The following is a 6,757-nucleotide window of genomic DNA, read 5'->3' on the forward strand; positions in this document are numbered from 1 at the left end:
TTTAAACCATACATTATTAAATTAGTAGAGACAAATGTAAAGACATCAATGAATTTCATAAAGATTATTTTTAAAAAATAAATTTTATTGCCATCCTACATAAATTTTTAAAAATATTTGCAGCACAATGATAAGAAATCTCTGTTGTGAAAATTACATATTGAAATGATTTATTTGGAGAGTTCCTATTGGCTTTCAGTCTTATCTGATATTTTTTCCAAAGGTCTGCCACACAACTTCTCTGTAGACTCTTAAATACTACTGCTTTTTTCAAATCTTTCTCAATTTCCCATTGACTCTTGAAGGACATGGTCTCCAAGATCTCAAAGGCCTTAAAAGTCTAAATGCTTGCTCCAACATGTGGTGAGATATCTAGATGGGTGTATGATTTCTGACATATTCTTCACTATCCCATCTCATGGAGCAGCATAGAAAATTATTATAACATCTTCCTTGAAACAAGACTTTGCTCATTTTCAACAACAGTGTATGCCTTCATTTTCTCTACCTGTTACTTATCAGGTTATTCTTACTTCCATGAAGATTGTTTCCCTGTTTCGCTTATACAAATAAGTCTCCTCTATAATTACTTAATACCAGGTTTTATTCTAGTGTCCATCACACCTCTGCTATCATTTTGAATGGAATGGCTTCTCGTCTTATAACTTCTATTAAATCCAGACTTGTTCATTATACATACAGCAAGCGTCTCATTGCTTCTTTATGTCTTTAGTAGTAATGCCCAAGGATTTCAATATTGAAATACATATTACTATATTTTATAACAAGTTAATTTCTTTTTATTTTCTACATATTAGGCATTATATTAATTTTTTCATTATCTATATGAGTAGATTATGTTATTTATGAATTTCAGGATACCAAAGAGAAAGTTACAGAATACTTGGAGGGCCTTAAGCCTAATAGTACTGAGAACATGTTGGGAAGATCCCCATCAGAAATTATTCCAACATAATGACTCCAATCTCTTATTATTTTTCTTACTCTCATCTTTTAACCTTAGAAAGATATTTTAGAAAGTAATATCTCTTGTGATAAAGAAATGTTTATGTGAAATATGGCAATTCCTTTGGTTTCACTTCAGCTTCTATTTATTCAGTCAATTATGGATACAGTCAAATTAATTACTTTTTCTCTAAAAAATAACATGTATTATATTATCCTATTTTATGAAAGCACACATCCACGATTCCTTACCTGTAATTCTGAAATTTAAAAAGCTGTGAAAATTAAATATATTTTATAAGTTGTTTAGCAGCAAAATCTGTCCTGAATTTAAGTGAGGCTATTTGCAGTCTTTTAAACATCTTATAGTGTGAATATTCATATGCAGAAGTGTTAATATATTTAATTATGTACCACCTAGATCTTGCTGGGAGATATTGTAAGATATACAGTGTATATACCATATTATCTTACTAAAATATAAAAAACTCCAAACTCCAAAACATGGCTAGTCTCAAGATTTTCAGAAAGAGTTTCATGAGCCTGTTCTGTCTGTCTATCTATCTAACTGGTCTGCTATTGTATGTAATACATAAAGGTTCTTTGGATGATATTCACCTAACATCATCTGGGTGACAGGATTTATATTAATATTATATTGTCTTCATTTTCTGCATCATTAAAATTCTTTTTCACAAGCATGTAAAAATAAAATCTTTTTTTTTAATTTTCAAGAAGAACAGTCATAGTACTTAAAGGCACAGATGTCAGTTATCAGAAAAATTTACTTATGTGGAAAAATTCAATCTCTGATAATTCTGATTTCAGAGAAAAAAATTGCCTCTAAAGAAAAAAAGGGGTGTGGACAGCTGTTTGGTGTTTGGGAGGGTGTAAACTATATTCTAGCTGCACTGCTTACTGCTTGAGAAAAATTCCTGGTGCCAAGAGACCTGTTTCTCTTGGCACCAAGTCAGAGCTTGCTATTTGCTGCTGTGTCCGTGGTTTATGCATCCATGGCAATCAGATCATCAGACACCATTCCTGAGAAATGAAACTTTATGATTACAGTTAGCATCCACAGATGTATCCTCATTCTTTGCTTCTTAAATGTATTGGATTTTTAATCTCTGATTGACAGCCAATGCCCCTGGCATCCCAAACCTCCTCCTCCATGTTTCCTCTCTAGCAACAGACTTGACTGTGACATTTGTTACTATATGTAATCAAACTGCACTCTTTACCTAGTTAGGGAGTTCCCCCACCCCCAAACTAGCTGCTTATGTTAAGTCTTCTGTATCCCAACTATATAACCCATCAGTTTCCATATCTTTTCTATACCCAAAGCATAAGCTTCATTATCTGGCTGATCCCTTATTAGCAAGCTGATAAACTTTGACAATTGCTAAACATCAATTTGTCTAAGAAATTTTGTTTTTAACACTGGACAAAACAAATGTTCCTCTCTCCTTCTGTACATGGATGAAGAAACTCACACGGGCGCACAACACAGACAACTTCTAACCTCTAAACCAAGCAGTTGTGTTCATCAGGAAGCTTCCCACCGCACACTCAGAGCTGGATCACCACCTCCTAGACCTAATTTCTGGTGAACAAATGGCATAGAGTGACCCCAAGGGAAATCCGGTCTCCTGATCACATCCCCTTTCCGGAAAGCTGGCCCTTCCCAGAAGTCCACGTCTCTGCAATCTATCTCCTTAATCCAGCAGAGGGCAGGCCAACCACAGAAAAGCTGCCATTGTAAACCAGGCCAACAGGTGTCTAACTGGTATTGAGGAGGAGAGGTGTATGGGAAAGACATCCTCAGTCCAATGGGCAAAGGAAATAGAAGGCAGGGTCAGTATTTGAGTGCTAAAATGGAGCAACAGTTTGGCCTTTCCTATTAAACAAGACCAGTTTCATCCAACATGATAACAAGGCAAAGTCTAGAGAAAAATTATCACACAATTCTACCTGTTCATGGCAGAACATGACTTAGAGATCTTTTAACTCAACCTTCTCTTTTTAAATTCCCACCTCCGACCCCAGGGCAGGAATCCCTGTATCATCCCTGATGAAGGGCCTTCATCTTTTTTGTATACCTCCTTGAATAAAGGCCACCTGTTCCAACTTAGAACAAAATATGCTTTCCTGTAAATCCCAAAGAGCTAGGCTGTTCTCTTCAGAGATTGCAGTGTGGCTCTGGCCCTAGAGTCAAAAGGAGAGTTTCTCCACATGGATAATTTTTTTTTTTTTTTTTTTTGACTGTGCTGCCTGGCTTGTGGATCTTAGTTCCCCGACCAGGGATTGAACCTGGCCCACTGCAGTGAAAGCGCCGAGTCCTAACCACTGAACCACCAGGGAACTCCCCACATGAATAATTTTTATCAAGGACAAAAGCCTTTCCCAGGGACTTCCCTGGTGGTCCAATGGGTAAGACTCTGCGCCTCCAACGCAGGGGGCCCGGGTTCGATCCCTGGTCGGAGAACTAGATCCTCCATGCATGCTGCAACTAAGAATCCGCATGCCACAACTAAGAATCCACATGCTGCAACGAAGATCCCGTGTACCGTAACTAAGTCCCAGGCGCAGCCAAAAAACAAACAAACAAATATTTTTTTAAAAGCCTTTCCCAGAAACTCTTCCTCTTCAGCTGATACATTGGCCAAGGCGGCATCATGTGTCCATTGTCAAGTTGAAGCCATCACTGGCAAGGGGAGTGGAATTGTCACACGTGGCCTAAACATGCACATGTGCCCTCTGGGGCTGTGAAGGGACCACTTTCCTGAGCATCCAAACACAATCGCAGATCATCCAGCAAGAAAAAGTAGATGGAGCCAGTGTAATGACTGTTGGGTGGACAGCCAACCCTGTCTGTATGGTCTGGTCTGTGAGGCTGGTAGGAAGCACTGAAGGGTCCCATCACATAGACAAGAAAGGGGAACAGAGGAACTGAAGGGCCCCACCTGGATCTCAAAAGGAGTAAGTCACAAGCTTGTAAAAATTCACCTATGCTGGGGCTTCCCTGGTGGCGCAGTGGTTGAGAATCTGCCTGCCAATGCAGGGGACACGGGTTCGAGCCCTGGTCTGGGAAGATCCCACATGCCGTGGAGCAACTGGGCCCGTGAGCCACAATTACTGAGCCTGCGCGTCGGAGCCTGTGCTCTGCAACGAGAGAGGCCGCGATAGTGAGAGGCCCGTGCACCGCGATGAAGAGTGGCCCCCGCTTGCCACAACTAGAGAAAGCCCTCGCACAGAAACAAAGACCCAACACAGCCATAAATAAAATAAATTAAAAAAAAAAAATTCACCTATGCTGACTCCTGTCCCTTCCCTTCTTTCTTTGACCAATGTCCAAATCAATGACTGCGGATACTGTCCTCAGGGGACTAACCAAGACCAGGCTTATAGGGCTGAAGGGAAGGAGAAAGGAAAGACGCCTTCCAAGGAGAGCAATGAAATGGGACTGATTTAGGGCACAGAGAATAGCTCTATCCTGACGACATGAGGCTTAGCCAGGACCGGAGCTACACGTGCCTATCATGGAGACACCTAAGGAAACAGCATCGCCCACAGTGCCACCTAAAAAGGGCAACCACAGGCGATCATGTTTTATACCATGTAACTCCAATCCCCTTCCCATATCACACCCAAGAGCAGACAAACCATAGGCTGACCAGCATCCTATGACCTGAACTGGCTCAAAAAGATAAGTTGAACTGGTCAGTTTTATGACCTGGAAAATGTGGCGAGATCAGGCACTTAGGAATAGGAGCAGCTGAAAGTTTTTAAGGTGGAAGAAGCCATGAGATGTGTAAGATAGAGTGTGAGGTAGATTTAGCTGAGAGAGAAAAAAGATATTGAGCTGAGAGAAGGAAAGAGAGTGAGTGCCCAAGGCAAGCATGGAGCAGACATTTAAATTATGCTAAGTAGTGCTAACGAAGGGACTCTGGAGTGGGGAGCCTTGAATCCATCTTGCTGCTGAGGATGCTGGAGCGACCTTTGAGCCCTAGAGAACATTCAGACTCCTAAAGGCCTGCACCGTGGTGCCTATTTTTAGATTTCCGAGCTTCCACCTCTTTCTTTCAGCCCACTTCTTCCTTGGAATAACCCCTCCTTTCCTTGAAAACGCTTGTGGGAAGCTGCTTCTTACTTCTAAAAGAGCCTAAGAAGTATACACCACTGGGGTGAGAGCCGCAGTTCTGAGAGTGGTTAAGAGCACAGATTGCCTGGGTTGAAATCCTAGCTCTGCCACTTACCCGCTATGCAACTTTAGGCAAGTTGCTTAACTTCTTTTTGTCTTGTCTCCTCATCTGTAAAATAAGGGTAATAATAGTACTACTTCAAAAGTTATGAGGATTAAATGAGTTAATACATATAAAATACTTAGAGCACTGCCTGGCATATAGTAAGCACTGATAAGAGTTGTTTATTATTATTATTATTATTATCATCATCATCATCATCATACATTAAGAATTGTAAAAGTCCTACTCATTTATGTTTCTTAACACCATAAGAGAATTAATACTAAAAGTCAAACTGAAGTTTAAAACTGGTTAAACTGTTTTGAAGGGAGGGACTCCTCCCCTCTTTTGTGTGCTGCTGCTTTCCCAGATGGGTTTGTATCCTGCTTATGTGCCACCAGCGGGTGGATGGCTGGTTTCCTGTAATCCTCCACTTTGTCTGGACCCCTGGAATTCCTGTCTGTGTCCCCGCTTGCCAATTCTGCCCCTGTGACCCAAAGCCACAATGGGGCGTGTTGCCAGCACCACCTTTATTTACACAGGTGTTCTTCCCACAAGCCTGGGGCTCAGATGGGAGGCCAGGGTTGGAGAGCCTATCTCCCCACACCATGACTTGTTAGCACTTGTAGTTTCCGGAGGCTTCCCTTTACGCATCTTTGATCTGGAATCTATGCAGATGGAATCCACAGATCCAGGCCAGGACAAGCCCCTGCAGCTTCCTGTACTTCCCCCGCAGGGAGTTCCCACTCTTGGCCCTTTCTTAAGTAGCATCTCTGATCTCCTTATCAGACTAACTTCCATCAACCTCCAGGAACTCTAGGGTATAGAATAAGGATTAACTCTAGACACCTGGAATGCTTGGCCTTTCTCTACATTGAGGGAAAGGGTCCAGGTTCATTCCCCGTATTACTCCTACTCTTACAGCAGACTGGGATTCCCCTCTCTCCAGTTGCAATTGACACCTTTTGAAATGTCTGGCCAACTCACAGTTCTTTCTCCTTTCCCCTTCTAACTATCCTCACTCAAGGGTGGGCCTGCTACAGCTACATTTTACCAGGTATTTCTCTTCCCACTATACCTGAATGGCCCAGTGGTGGACACTGACCCAAACTAAGCTGATAGGATTCTCTCTTCCAAGTACTAAGAATTGGAATTAAAATATTCTAGTTCTAACTGGCCTGATAATGCTGAGGAGTTGTGGGGTGGTCACTTTCCCTACCTGACTGGAGAACAAAGAAAATCAGGTTGCAGAGAAAAGGAATCCAGCTGCATAGAGAAAAAGAGAGATAAGAGCACCAAGGGTGCTATCTGAGTTTCTGATGGCTTTTATTCCTCACAAAAACTGTGGTAGGGACTATTAATATCCCATTTTACAGATGAGGAAACTGAGGCACAGAACCATGACATTATCCAGGTGATATCACATGAGCTCCTGCATCTAGCTGTTCCTACACAGGATACAACTCTGCGCATCCTACTGTGTGAGTTGGTAAAGGGTCTCTTTTTGTCTCCTTAAGCAGGGGTTTGGGTTGGAATTCTGTCACTTC

The sequence above is a fragment of the Eschrichtius robustus genome, chromosome 10, assembly GCF_028021215.1.
Source record: "Eschrichtius robustus isolate mEscRob2 chromosome 10, mEscRob2.pri, whole genome shotgun sequence".
Taxonomy (NCBI): Eukaryota; Metazoa; Chordata; class Mammalia; order Artiodactyla; family Eschrichtiidae; genus Eschrichtius; species Eschrichtius robustus.